A 16,018-nucleotide genomic window follows, 5' to 3' on the forward strand; every position below is an offset into this window, starting at 1 on the left:
ATTTATAAATCATAACAAAAAAAAATCACTAATTGTCAATTTTTAAAGATATATGCAAAAAATCGTTATAAAAAATATTTTTAGCGACGATTTTATATATAATGAAAAATATAATGAAAATTAAGATATAATGAAAATATATTCTAAATGTAATATTCTAAATGAAAATCACGATTTTTTAATAAGATATAATAAAAATTAAGTCAAACTATTATGAAATGTATTCTAAATATAATATGATATAAAAATAAGATAATAAAATAATATTTTTTTGAAACACTCGCATAATTTTGAATAACCATATATTCTAAGTCTTTCTTTTGTTCTTCAAAACAGGCGACTCGTAAAAGACAATCAAAAGTTGGAACAATTTCCATTCAAATCCTTGTGCAATGTGTGCCTTAAAAACATTCATTACATTTTCATGTTTCCCAATTTGTTTTTCACAGTACCATTCACCTTCACACCTGCCAAACTTTTTTTTATTTTTCCATTTGTGACATGACATGACATATCATATCCAAGTTACGTTGCAGCCACGAATTATGAGGCGACCTGTAAACTTTAATGATGTGTTTGTTGGAGAGATTTGTAAGTAAATTTAAAAAAAAAAATAGAAAAGATAAATGAAATGTGAATAAAATATGCATATATTTTATTTAATTTTATATATATATATTTTTTTTAAATTCTTTTCTAAATCTCTTAACCAAATATAGTATAAGTGAAAAATGCTATGCCTCCGTTTGGGAAGAGGGTTGACTTTTTGGCTTTTTGACTTTTTTGACTATTTTAGCCTGGGCTTAAAAGCTTGGTTTGGGAAGGACTTTTTGGCTTTTTGGCTTTTTAAAATTTTTTTGTGAGAGAAGAATGTAATGATTATGGGTTGGATGTGATGTTTTGTTTGTTATGGCTAAAATAACCTATTTTGTTTTTTGTGACTAAAATAGCCAAAAAAGCCTACAAACTCACTTGCCAAACACAGGCTATGTTGTGCACTTTTTTAAGAGTATATATATTATAAAATGTATAATCTCGTTATAAATTGACATAACAAAATATTCATAATCTTTTTTGTTTATTTTGCAAATATTTATGATTGATTATGATATTTTTAATTATGTTAATTTACGATAAGATTACATATTTTATAAATAGAGGTGCATTCGAGAATTCAAATATGTTAGATTAAACGAAAATCCTATATTGTGCATCTCTGAAGGGGTGAATAATATGGACACCTATCACAAAAATATATAATTTTAACATAAATTTTTTAAAAATTAATTACAAAATATATAATATTAGTACAAATTGATATAACAAAATATTTAAAATTTTGTAGTTGATATTATAAAAGTTTGTGGCTTGTTATACACATACAATTTGTATATCAAAGCAAACTTGTAAATAAAGGCTTGCTTTGGGAAGTAGGTTAAAATTTAATTTTTTTAATTTGATTTTATTATTTTTAAAAAAAATGTGTAAAAAAATAGAGACATGATGTAATCCAAAAAATCCAAAAAGCTCAAAAAAACTACTTTTTATCCACTTGCCAAAACAAGCCAAAATAACCTTAATCACTTAAATGGTAAAAACAAATATACTCTATATGCACACGGGTCAGTTCAGATTGGGTTGACCTATCAATCAGTAGTTGACCGAACAGATTCAGGTTGGGAGAATTAATATTCGATTTCGACCGAGTGACGGTTTGAAACTGTTCGTTCATAGGAATCAAGTTGATGATTGGATTCGGTCAGTTTCATGGGTTAAGCTGTGACAATAAAATTAGTTGGCCCAAACCATAATTGGGCTTTCACCATTAGTAATTTTATTATGAAAATAGATATTTTTGCATGATTTTTAATTTATTATCAAGTTAAAATATTAGTAATTGTAAAAATAGACAATTTTACAATTGAAAGTATAATTAGCAAAAAATATTAAATTTATAATCTTACAATTCTAAAAAACTATCATAATAAAAAGAATTATTTGTTAACCAAACAAATAATAAATTCCAAACACAATAATATCAATAAAAAATAATTAACTAACAAATTTCATACACCACTTGCTACCTGTTTTAAACCCAATTATACTAGGGCAAATTACACTAATAGCCCTATAGTTTAGGACTCGTGTCACTTTACGTCCTGCCTTTTCAATTGTGACACATTTAATCCTGAATTTTGAATCTTGTTTCAAATAAGGACAATTAAAGATACCATTGCTTAATTTTAAGGGCAAAATCATCAATTTGATAAAATATAAACTAATTTGACAAAAATAAATGTCAAAAAAATATTTTAAAATTTTTAAAAATTATTTCTACCCACAAAAGATAAAATTATGTAAAATTGCTAAAAATTAATAAAAATTGCGTGATTAATTTTTTAAAATTAATTTTACAGGATCATCATCCAAATACATAATAAAAAATAATGTGGTAAAAAAAATAAATGTCTAAAAGATTTATCAATTTATATAATTTTATCTTTAGTAGGTAAAAATAATTTTAAAAAATTCAAAAATAATTTTTTGACATTTATTTTTTTCAAATTAATTTATATTTTATCAAATTGACGAATTTGCCCTTGAAAAATTGAATGGTATTTTCAATTGTCCTTATTGAGAACAAGATTCAAAATTTAGCGTCAAATGTGTCACAATTGAAAAGTCAGGGATCAAAGTAACACAAATCCCAAACTATAGGGACCGTTGGTGTAATTCACCCATTATATTAAGAAGAAAAGCTATAGTTTCAAACTTTTCATACAAACAAACAAACAAAAAATTACAAATTGGTTCAAAGCTTCCAATTAACAAACAAAATAAGTAACTCAAGATCAATTATCAAATTTTTTTATTGGCAGCATCATCAAGATAACCTATTAGCTATCATGTTCATAGCCAAAAGCACAAAAGAAATATGCAACTATACTCAGCAACTATCAAAATATTCACTACTTCTAAACTTGCCACTCCAATTAGCAGCCAAAAAACTTCAAAAAAAATTAACCAATCAGAAATTTGTAATTGCTTTTAATGATTACATTCATCCTATTATAGAACTGAAGCAATATTAATACATAGCATAGTAGAATATGAACAACTTTGATAGAAATGATGGATAGAAAATACAAAAAAAAGACCATCATCAAATAGTGCCAAAGAAAAAAGGTATTATCAACAGGTATCAACCACTTGCAAGGAAAAACAACATAGTATAAAATGAAAAAAGATTTCAGCTTATTTACCAAGCTATGCTCTATTGCCATGCTAAACAGTTATGGGACTTGAACTTAAGTTTGTGAATGAATTTGATTCTGGAAAAGCCACAAAATAAAACAAGTCAATAATAAAAGCAGATGATTAAATCAAAAGATAAACAAAATTAATAAATCAATTTTATGCTCAAAATTACCTGATACTGCTCAAATTCTAAAACATCATCTATTGCCTTGCAAAGAGAGATTGGCACAGTGCTTTGAAGCCAATTCTGAATACAAACAAGTACCTCAACTATCATGAGAGAAAGAGAACTTCGAAAAGGATCAAGAATGCGTCCACCGGTACTAAATGCTAACTCCGAAGCCACTATTGAAACCGGCATCACGAGTAACTTGGGACAACACTTGATACTTAGAAGAATTAGCTTTCCATCACCCCAAAATTTCAAAATTTTTACCTCTCACTCCTTCACAACAATCAGCCAAATACTTGTCCACTTCGGACTTGCACATAACAGAAAATTCAGCATCCAAATATGTATTAAATTGAGATTCAATCAACAAATGAGGATCATCACAATCATCATCAATCCCCATCCTAGATGGTTCATTTGTGTCTTGCACTTCTACAAAATTTGAATCATTTGCAAGGTAATGGTCATACAAACGAGTCAAACAATCTTTCACTTAACCAGTCATTGTATTGATTACACTTTCACCAAAAAATTGGGAAAAACAAAATTGAACATACCTCAATTTATTTTATTTTATTTTATTTTATTTTGTGGATCAAGCGCCATAGCAACATATATCAACAAATTTATTTTATCTCAATTACTCCAATATTTGTCAAATTTTTATTTCATTCCTTTTTCCATTAAAGCCATCAATTCATCTTATTTCCCATCTTTTTTACTCAATTGCTCAATCTTTGTTAGAATAACAAACATATCATCAAAAAAAAAAAAACAATTAGAAGTTACATAAAGAGAGCACGGAAACCTTTTAGTAGCATTTTACAAAAGCCCTAAGAATTTTAAAAATAATCTACAATTGTTCCAGTCACCCTTTGTTAGAGCACCCCATGACTTCTTCTTTTTACCATTTCCATCCTCCTCATCACCTTCTAAAAAGTAAGATCGATAATTTGAGTCCTCCTTCTCTAAATGCTCAAATGCTTTCTCAAATTTTTCAGCACTCTCTTTTATCAAGTAAGTTGAATTCCACCTAGTAGGTACATCAAAGCATAACAGAAACTTGGACTCAATTTGACAGATCTCCACACACTTCTTAAAAGATTCATGCCTATTTGGAGACGACCTCACATATCTCATAGCATCACGCACACAACAAATTGAAGTATCCAACTCTTTCAAGTCCTCACCAACGATGAGATTCAAAAGATGTACACAACAACGCATATGTAAGAACTCATGATCCAAAACAGTGCCCTTCTTATATTTTGTTTTTCTTTTCAAGAATTTAATGGTTGTGTTGTTAGAACTCGCATAATCAACAGTCAAAGTAAAACACACTACCAAGGTTCCATTCAAGTAAACATAACTCAATCCTCTTACCAACAGTTTCACCTTTATGATCCTCAACTTGATAGAAATTTAAAATCTTTTTTTGCAATTTCCAATCATTATCAATAAAATGAGCTGTAAGACATATGTAATTAAGATTTTGTATGGATGTCCACGTATCAGTTGTAAGGCAAACTCTACGACCCTTAAAAAAATTTCTTTACTTAGTCCTCTCAGTGTTAAAAATCACAGCTACATCTTTAGCAACAGTGGTACGAGATGGAATCATGGTAAACTTTGGTTGTAAAGCATTGCAAAACCTACGAAAACCAACCCCTTTCAACAAATCTAAAAGGCAATTCATCAAGAATGATCATTTCAGCTAGAGCTTTCCTAGCACCTTCTACTGTAAAAGAAGTTACCACAAGTCTGACATCATTTCCATCTTTTTTGTTTTGAAAGACAATGTATGTTAACTAGCCACATGACTCAATAAATTACTAGTCCCATAAGACTTTCACTTAGCTGTGTATTCTTTTTGACAATACTTCCATCTTTCTCATTTTTAATTTTATTAAAATGATCCCATGCTCTTGATGGTTTCCTACCACTACCTTTTTCCCTTGCCTTACCCTTCTCCTTAAGTGGTAATGGAGGCATAAATTATCAAAAGGAAGAGGTCAAGTGGTATTACCTTCATTAGGTTGGGCACCAACAGTGGCTATTTCAGTAGATTGGGCACCAACAGTGGCTGTTTCAACAAGATAATGATCCATTATCTAGACACAAAATACAACAATAAATATATTGCATAATATACATAAACAAATCAAACATGCTAATAAATTCCAATTTTGTAAACAATTAGTTAACACACTATTTTCTAAAAACTGATACATACAAAAACAAAGAGCATTATGTATTCTAATATGAAACCATTATTATAGCATCCAAAAATATAAATAAAAGCATGCTTACTTAATGAAAAACAAACAAAAATATGAAGCTTGAAATTTTTAAAATAATAGCAAACAAACAGATATAAATAAAAAAAAAACAAACACTTTAAGCCTATAATTTAAAATTTAAAAAAATTAAAAAAAACATACACTTCATTCTTACTGAGTATATTCAAGAAAATAATCACTTCAAGCTTCTAATTCGAAAAAGAAAAAAAAAAAAAAAACACTTATAAGCATTCAAATTTTTTTTTAATTTTTTTTTTTAAGAAAAATAAGTTACCTAAAAATCCTTTTTACATTTAGGGATTTTGTGTAACGCCCTCAAAATAACCATCAAATAAATATGCATTGATATATAAAAGTCCCACAACCTTACATTCATCAGAGTTTCATTACTAAAGTATTACATGTTAACAACAAAAGCAAAATGCCCTACGGGCTTACAGCTTTCCAAGTTAACACTTGGTTACAACAAAAGAGTACTAACTCATTTACATATTTAGCCCTTGGCTTGAATTTACATGTAATACATCAAAAATAAAACGACAAAAGTATGTCCGCCTCTAGCCTCCCAAGCTATGTCCTTGGAGGTGGCATGCTACCTGTACCTGAAAATGATATTCCCATATAGGGTGAGCCACAGTCCAGTAGAAATACACTAAACTAACCATGAACAATGACTAAAAGATTAGCAATTGATAGATGGCCAACACTGATACATTCACATAAATCACATATTTATGTCATACGACTTATGAGTCCAAGTTACTTTTAATTTTCCCCTTTTCAACAGATAAGCATATTAGCTCTATCATCATCTCGACAGATATGTATAAAAACTATATCCCACATTCACAGATAAGCATATAAGCTATATCCACATTCTCAACAGATATGTATAACAACAATATCCCACATTCACAGATAAGCATATGAGCTATATCCACACTTCACAAAGATAAGCATAAGAGCTCTATCTTCATTTCTCTAGACAAGCATATGAGCTGTATCTACGGAGTTCATCCCCTATCTCGTCCCAATACTATCCGGTTCAGAGGTACATCCCCTATCTTCCCCTAAACCGCGGAGTACATCCCCCATCTCCTCCTCTACACATAACGTATACAAACACATTGGTTCTATATACAATCACTCAATATATACAGTTAATGTATTCTATCAACCATCAAATTCCATGACACATTCCATTGATTAGTTTTCATTTGCCTAATCATCATGCATTGTCTACAACAATCACGACTATCCTCCACCGATAGCCCAAAGCAGTTATCTCTAAACAGAAAATAAATGCACAATGGATATTCAATCGACATTTTAATTCGGTGAGTGATAAATAATTCAACTACACCCTTTTTCCCCATACATTCCCAATCTCGACAATTCCATTTCATTTCCTCAATTCTCACAATTAATTACCCCAATTAATCAATCAATGTAATTAGGTCATTTTCCATAATTAACATCACAACCCTTGGGTCCCATTTTCATCAATGATTCAACATTTATTCTATTTCTCTATACCAAACATACATCTAGGTTTATTATAAATAAAACCCCAACTTTTGTAAAATAACACAAAAGCCCCAAACTTTCACAAAATTACCAAACCAACCCCAACATCTCAAAATACCAAAATTTAAAGACAAAATCCATAGAGAGGAGTAGGATATCCCTATCTCAAATTCGGAGCCCCAAGGGAGAAGAAGACAAAATCCAACGTGCTCCAAATCTCGAAATTTTCAGATTAAAATGTAGCCCTCGACGATCAACAACTTTTTTGTAAAGGCCAAAGATGAGCAAATCACTCATACTAGATCAAAACCTAGAGAGAAGGTAGAGTTCTAGAGTGAGAGGCTCAACAATGGTGTTTTTGGAAAAGTAGGAGAGAGAAGAGAAAGTGAAAAAGTGATTTGAAAAGTCAACACACGGAACTTAAACCCAGTCGACCCGCTCGAGCGTCAAACACCCCGCTCGAGCGTCACTCACAAACTCCCGCTCGAGCGTCAACAATCCCGCTTGAGCGGCGGATACACACTCCCAAAACTTTTACAGAACCAGGTCTTCGCTCGAGCTTCCAACTCCCCGCTCGAGCGGCACTCACACAACCCCGCTCGAGCGGCCAATACCACGCTCGAGCGTCCAACACTGCACAGGAAATACTGGATGGGTGCAATTCCCGCCCGAGGGGATAACTTCCCACTCTTCCCAAACCTCATCAAGCCTCGCCTAGGTGATATCTTCAGAAAGACATGATCACCTATTTCAAATGCCAAAGGCCTTCTCTTACGGTCGGCATAAGATTTCTGATGACTCTGGGCTGTAACAAGCCTCCTACGGATAAGCTCAACTTTCTCCGTCGTCTCCCTAACCAACTCCGGACCCAACAAAGGTGCATCACCCACCTCGGCCCAACATACTGGAGACCTACACGGTCGGCCATACAAGGCCTCAAACGGTGCCATATCGATACTAGACTGAAAACTGTTGTTGTAGGCAAACTCTACCAAGGGTAAGTGCCTCTCCCATGTCCCACTGAAGTCCAGGACACAACCCCGAAGCATATCCTCGAGGATCTGAATAGTACGCTCGGACTGTCCGTCAGTCTGAGGATGGTAAGCCGTACTAAAGGTCAACTTAGTGCCCAAGGCATTCTGCAAACTCTGCCACAACCTGGCGGTAAAACGAGGATCTCTATCTGAGACGATCGTCACTGGGACCCCGTGCAACCTCACTATGTCCCGAATATACAAGTCGGCTAGATGATCTACCGAATCTCTCACGCGCATAGGAATGAAGTGCGCCGACTTAGTCAACCGGTCTACAACCACCCAAATAGCATCACTACCCCGCTGAGTCCTCGGAAGACCTACAACGAAGTCCATAGTGACATGCTCCCACTTCCATTCGGCAATAGGCAAGGGTTGCAACAAACCCGCTGGCCTCTGATGCTCGGCCTTCACTTGCTGGCAAGTAAGGCACTTCGATACGAAAACAGCCACATCCCTCTTCATACCCCACCACCAAAACTGGCGACCCAAATCCTGATACATCTTAGTACCTCCCGGATGCACCGCAAGGCGCGAATGATGAAACTCTCGGAGTACTTCCTCTCGGCAAGACTCCGGCACAAACAAACGGTCTCGGTATCTCACACTCAGGTCGGGATACACCGTCAAACCCTTCTCAACCTTCCCACTGGAGATCTTCTCTCGGAGGGATTCTACCTCAAGGTCACCTCTCTGTGCCTCTAACACTCGTGTCACAAGTGTAGGCTGCGCAACAACAGAAAACAAGGCCGCAGCCTCAACGGATTCACTCAGAAGTAAATCAAACTCCCCAAGTGCTCCCAACATCTCCCATTCTCGGATGGCTATATTAGCTACATCACTAATGGATTTCCTACTAAGGGCATCGGCCACAATATTGGCCTTTCCCGGATGATAATGCAGCTCAAAATCATAATCCTCAATGAACTCCATCCACCTTCTCTGCGTCAAATTCAAGTCTCTCTGTGTAAACAGATACTTCAAACTCTTGTGGTCCGAGAACACCTCGAACTTCTCACCAAAAAGGTAGTGCCTCCAGATTTTCAAGGCAAAGATCACAGCCGCTAACTCTAGGTCGTGTGTAGGGTAATTCTTCTCGTGTATTTTCAACTGACATAAGCCATAAGCTACCACGCTCCCCTCTTGCATCAACACACAACCCAAACCCTCTCGTGAGGCATCACAATAAACCGCATAACCCAACCCTCTCTCCGGAATAATCAACACCGGAGCGGTGGCCAATCTAACTTTCAGCTCTTGGAACGACTTTTCACAAGTCTCACTCCACACAAACTTGACTCCCTTCCGAGTCAGCCTAGTCAACGGTGACGTTAACCTGGAGAAATCTTTCACAAACCGGCGGTAATACCCAGCTAATCCCAGAAAACTGCGGATCTCAAATACACTCTTAGGCTGTGCCTAATCTTGCACTGCCTCTACCTTGGATGTATCAACAGACACTCCTTCCCCGGATACCACGTGGCCTAAGAATTTGACTTCCCTCAGCTAGAACTCACACTTCCCAAACTTGGCATACAGCCTATGGGCTCTAAGCAACTCAAGCACCACTCTCAAGTGTTCCTCGTGCTCCTCCTCAGAAGGCGAATAGATAAGAATGTCGTCCACGAAGACAACCACAAATCGATCTAAGAACTCCCGGAAAATCTGGTTCATCAAGTCCATAAAGACTGCCGGTGCATTGGTAAGCCCAAATGGCATCACCAGAAACTCATAATGGCCATACCGCGTACGGAATGCCGTCTTCGAAATATCCTCCTCCCTGACCCTCAACTGTTGGTAACCCGATCTCAAGTCTATTTTAGAGAAGCAACGGGAACCCTTCAACTGGTCAAACAAATCATCTATACGGGGCATAGGGTACTTATTCTTAACCGTAGCCCGATTCAACTTCCGGTAGTCTATACACAATCTCAAGGCACCATCTTTCTTTTTAGCAAAGAGGGCCGGTGCTCCACACGGTGAAACACTAGGGCGAACAAAACCCTTATCTAGCAATTCCTGGAGCTAAACTTTCAACTCAACCAACTCTGCTGGAGCAAAACGATAAGGTGCCATAGAAATCGGCGCCGTGCCGGGCACTAGATCAATAGAGAACTCTATCTCTCGGTGAGGTGGCAAACTAACAAGATCTTCGGGAAAGACATCCGAATACTCACAAACCACCTTCGGCAATACAAGCTGGGTCTTATCACACTCACCACTCTCAAAGCTAGCAAGTAGACCACTAAGCTCACTTCGCCCTCGCGAATCATACCCCGGTGGCAAAACACTACCAACCCGGTCTCCCAAGAAATGGAACCACTCCCCGCTCAAGGTACATAACGTGACCCTCTGCCGGTAGCAATCGATAACAGCCCGGTATGACGATAGCCAGTCCATACCCAAAATAACATCAAAACCCTTCATGGGCATGACAACAAACGGAAAAGGAAGCCTATAGTCGGCGACCTCTATATCACAACCTCTAACACCCTGTTTCAGGATCAACTCACCACCCAAAGGCGATAACACACAAATAGGAGATGCTAACTGTGCCAACTCCAATTCTAAAACAGATGCAAATGCAGCAGATACAAAAGAATGAGATGCACCCGTGTCAATCAACACACTAGCAACCGAGTTGCAAAACAGAAAAGTACCTCTCACTACTGATGGAGCCGGTACTAAATCCTGCGCGGTAACAGCATACACGCGCCCCGTAGGCCCCTGGTCTACCTGCTCACCTCTAGGAGCAAAAGACTGCTGCACAGACTAGGACGACGAAGCCCCCGGATTGGCCCTCGAGGCCTGCACAGACTGAGCTGGCTGAAATCCCTGTGTCTGTCTAGAACCAGACGCTCCCGAAGTGGCACTCAACTGCGGGCAAAACCTCTTCAGGTGCCCAGGCTGTCCACACTGATAACAAGACAAGGGCTGCCCCCTGCCCAAACTCTGACTCTGCGATCTAGCTGAAGAAGAAGCAGCTTTCTGACCCCCACCCTTCTGCGGGCAAACTGAAACCTTGTGACCCAGCTGGCCACACTTGTAACAAGCAAACTCCCCCTGATTGCCTCTCCCCGAGCTTGCACTCGGCACTGGAAAGGTCGATCTAGAAACTGCTCCCTGAGACTGCTGAGGGTTATAACCCCTCTGCCTCCTGCCATCACCCTGGCCATCTTGGCCCCTCTTGGAGCCCCTCTGCTCTTCCTCCTCTTCCTGCATCATAATTTCCATATGAGCAGCGGCATCTACCAGGTGTCTATACTCTCAGATGTAAGACCCACCAACTCTCAACTTGAGGCCCCGCCTCAACTTCCGCTCAAACTCATAGCAACGGCATTCCTCAGACGCCACCAGTTCAGGTGCAAACCTGGACAGACTGGTAAAAGTAGCCTCAAACTCGGCCACTGACAAGCCTTGCTGTTTAAGCCGGCTAAACTGATCCCTCAGCTTCTCCCTAGCTGCTGCAGACAAAAACCTCTCCTGAAAAGCATTCACAAACGCCTCCCATGTACCACCAACACGAGCCTTCTCGTACTTCCACCATTGACCCGCATCTCCCTTCAGCTGGAAGGATGCCAAGGTCACTTTCAGTGCTCCGTCCTCGATGCCAAGCATCTCGAACGTCTTACTCATTTGCTCTAGCCACTCATCAGCCTTCAGTGGCTCCTTCGGATCCCCGATAAACTCATCCGGATTAGACCGGAAAAACTCCCTCTTCAAGAAAGAAGGCCCTGCCTCAGCTGCCTGATTCCCAGCTCTAAGAATACCCAAAGCTCCTGCTATCTCTCTGGCCAAGGCACCCATGGCCTGCTGACCCACTGGCTCGGCCACATTGGCCTGACCAACTCCCTCCTGCACTGCCGGAACCTCCTCTGGTAACGGTACCTCCTGCCTCGCAGGCCTACCACGCCTAGCACCTCTTCCTCGTCCTGACATCCTAATAAAGGTAATACAGAACGTTAGCACATTCATAAATGTGCCGAAACTAAACACTCACGTCCTAATGCATGGACAACTGTAATTCACTCCACGTAAGCACATAAACACATAAGCACTTACGAATTTCATTTCCGGATAATGATAGTCCCGAGGCGTTACTAGAGTTCCGGTTAGAAACAGCATTGATCAAGTGCTTTTCCAACAAGACTCCCAGAAACCCAAGGATCCAATCAATATCCTAGAAATTAAATCCCCTCCCCACATAGTCACATAAGCATGTTATCAATTAAGCACATAGCATATGACACTACATCTAAGTCTCTATCAAGCGAGACAAACCCATTGTGATACTAATCACTTCCCACGTACCCAAAGTATTCGAATCCGGTACGCTCTGATACCAAGTTGTAACGCCCTCAAAATAACCATCAAATAAATATGCATTGATATATAAAAGTCCCACAACCTTACATTCATCAGAGTTTCATTACTAAAGTATTACATGTTAATAACAAAAGCAAAATGCCCTACGGGCTTACAGCTTTCCAAGTTAACACTTGGTTACAACAAAAGAGTACTAACTCATTTACATATTTAGCTCTTGGCTTGAATTTACATGTAATACATCAAAAATAAAACGACAAAAGTATGTCCGCCTCTAGCCTCCCAAGCTATGTCCTTGGAGGTGGCATGCTACCTGTACCTGAAAATGATATTCCCATATAGGGTGAGCCACAGCCCAGTAGAAATACACTAAACCAACCATGAACAATGACTAAAAGATTAGCAATTGATAGATGGCCAACACTGATACATTCACATAAATCACATATTTATGTCATACGACTTATGAGTCCAAGTTACTTTTAATTTTCCCCTTTTCAACAGATAAGCATATTAGCTCTATCATCATCTCGACAGATATGTATAAAAACTATATCCCACATTCACAGATAAGCATATAAGCTATATCCACATTCTCAACAGATATGTATAACAACAATATCCCACATTCACAGATAAGCATATGAGCTATATCCACACTTCACAAAGATAAGCATAAGAGCTCTATCTTCACTTCTCTAGACAAGCATATGAGCTGTATCTACGGAGTTCATCCCCTATCTCGTCCCAATACTATCCGGTTCAGAGGTACATCCCTTATCTTCCCCTAAACCGCGGAGTACATCCCCCATCTCCTCCTCTACACATAACGTATACAAACACATTGGTTCTATATACAATCACTCAATATATACAGTTAATGTATTCTATCAACCGTCAAATTTCATGACACATTCCATTGATTAGTTTTCATTTGCCTAATCATCATGCATTGTCTACAACAATCACGACTATCCTCCACCGATAGCCCAAAGCAGTTATCTCTAAACAGAAAATAAATGCACAATGGATATTCAATCGACATTTTAATTCGGTGAGTGATAAATAATTCAACTACACCCTTTTTCCCCATACATTCCCAATCTCGACAATTCCATTTCATTTCCTCAATTCTCACAATTAATTACCCCAATTAATCAATCAATGTAATTAGGTCATTTTCCATAATTAACATCACAACCCTTGGGTCCCATTTTCATCAATGATTCAACATTTATTCTATTTCTCTATACCAAACATACATCTAGGTTTATTATAAATAAAACCCCAACTTTTGTAAAATAACACAAAAGCCCCAAACTTTCACAAAATTATCAAACCAACCCCAACATCTCAAAATACCAAAATTTAAAGACAAAATCCATAGAGAGGAGTAGGATATCCCTACCTCAAATTCGGAGCCCCAAGGGAGAAGAAGACAAAACCCAACGTGCTCCAAATCTCGAAATTTTCAGATTAAAATGTAGCCCTCGACGATCAACAACTTTTTTGTAAAGGCCAAAGATGAGCAAATCACTCCTACTAGATCAAAACCTAGAGAGAAGGTAGAGTTCTAGAGTGAGAGGCTCAACAATGGTGTTTTTGGAAAAGTAGGAGAGAGAAGAGAAAGTGAAAAAGTGATTTGAAAAGTCAACACACGGAACTTAAACCCAATCGACCCGCTCGAGCGTCAAACACCTCGCTCGAGCGTCACTCACAGACTCCCGCTCGAGCGTCAACAATCCCGCTCGAGTGGCGGATACACACTCCCAGAACTTTTACAGAACCAGGTCTTCGCTCGAGCTTCCAACTCCCCGCTCGAGCGGCACTCACACAACCCCGCTCGAGCGTCCAACACTGCACAGGAAATACTGGATGGGTGCAATTCCCGCTCGAGCGCCAAAACCCCCGCTCGAGCGGACAGGTCAAAATCTGGGCAACTAGTTTTGGTTTCTAAACTCAACCAACCTGTAACAAACCTGCCCAACACATCCTATAACTCAAATACGAAGTAAAAGGATGTAAACAAGATAATAATCAACTATCAACATCCACAGACACATGTCCGGATCACTGTACAACAAGGGTAAACCCAGGATCGCTATATTTTGTTAACTGGAAAAAAAAACTAAATAAAATTACAATATAAATCTAAGGTTCTAGCGATCAGAAAAAAAATTAAATAAAAAAATATATATATAAAGCATACTGGAACAAATATCATTCTAATATTTAGAGCATTCAAAAACATGAACGATCCATTATCTAGTGCATAATATACATCAACTAATCAAACATGCTAATAAATTTCCATTTTAACACAACGATTTGTTGAAAAACTACACATTTTAAGTACCAAAAGATAAAAGAACACATATGAGCTTTCAATTTATTTATTTTTTCATTTAGTTTCTTTTAAACAAAAACAATGACTTAAAACTAGGGTTTTTGTTAATAAAAAAAGTAATTCCACATAGGGTTTATGTTAGTCTACAAAAAATTTAATATATATATATATATATATAAAACCTAGTGTTTTTGTTAAAACAAATTAAAAAATACAAAATCCATATTGGGTTTCCGTTGTTCAAGAAAAATTAACCATAAACACAATATCGATCATAGGTTATTAATCAAAAACATAATAAACAAATAAACTCATACCTAGGGTTTTAGTTAGTTATAAGAGAGCACCACCACCAGCATCAGAACCTCTGATTTGAAGGACAAATGAAACACCTCACATGACATAAAGTATCAAAGAGAGATGAAAGTGGTTGAGAGAGAGAGAGAGATTGGAAAGAGATGGATCTAGGAAGTTGAGAATGGGTAAATCATAGCTATAAAGAGATATATATAATGAGGGAAGAAGGTGGGTTTACGTTATAGAGAGAGAAATTAGAGAGAGAGAGTGAAAAAGAGAAATATGGAAAAGAAAGAAATATGGGGAAGATGAGAGGAGATGATAGGGAAAGGTTCTACACTGTTTGTGGCTGTGTGTAGTAGGTCTGCTGGGACAGCTTTGCTTTGAAAGTTGAAATATCATCATCATCATAGAAAGCTTCTTGTGGAAGCTTTGCACTTTTCCCCAATAATAATACAATTATACAGATATATATTAAAAACGTAGGAGTTGCTTGTGTTATAGATTTCGGTCGGGTTGGTTTCGACCGTAATAATTTACATAAAACCGCTATCGATTGCAAAACCGCAAAACTCAGCCAAACTAAACCACAGCTGCCCATTTGAATATTCGAAACTGTCAATTTCCATTAGATTTGGGTCGGTCCGAGAGGCCAATTCAAGTTTCATTTTTTCATGAACACCACTACTCTATACTCAATGTAAAATATACAGTACACACATATATTCTTGTGGAATGCCTATCTTGATTTTTATTT

General features: G+C 37.3%; 1 long non-coding RNA gene across 2 annotated transcripts; it reads right to left on the reverse strand.

Moving 5' to 3' along the window:
- Positions 1-3,035: 3,035 nt before the first annotated feature.
- Positions 3,036-15,679, reverse strand: LOC114276825 (uncharacterized). Of its 2 annotated transcripts, XR_003634375.2 has the most exons (3): positions 15,282-15,679; positions 3,431-5,541; positions 3,221-3,332 (listed from the first exon to the last, which is right to left on the reverse strand). It is a non-coding gene; the product is annotated as an uncharacterized LOC114276825 (long non-coding RNA). The 2 variants fall into 2 exon arrangements; XR_014365818.1 differs by having other exon boundaries at positions 3,036-5,541.
- Positions 15,680-16,018: the final 339 nt, after the last annotated feature.

The sequence above is a fragment of the Camellia sinensis genome, chromosome 4 (genome assembly GCF_055761805.1).
Source record: "Camellia sinensis isolate YWXY chromosome 4, ASM5576180v1, whole genome shotgun sequence".
In the NCBI taxonomy this organism is placed as follows: Eukaryota; Viridiplantae; Streptophyta; class Magnoliopsida; order Ericales; family Theaceae; genus Camellia; species Camellia sinensis.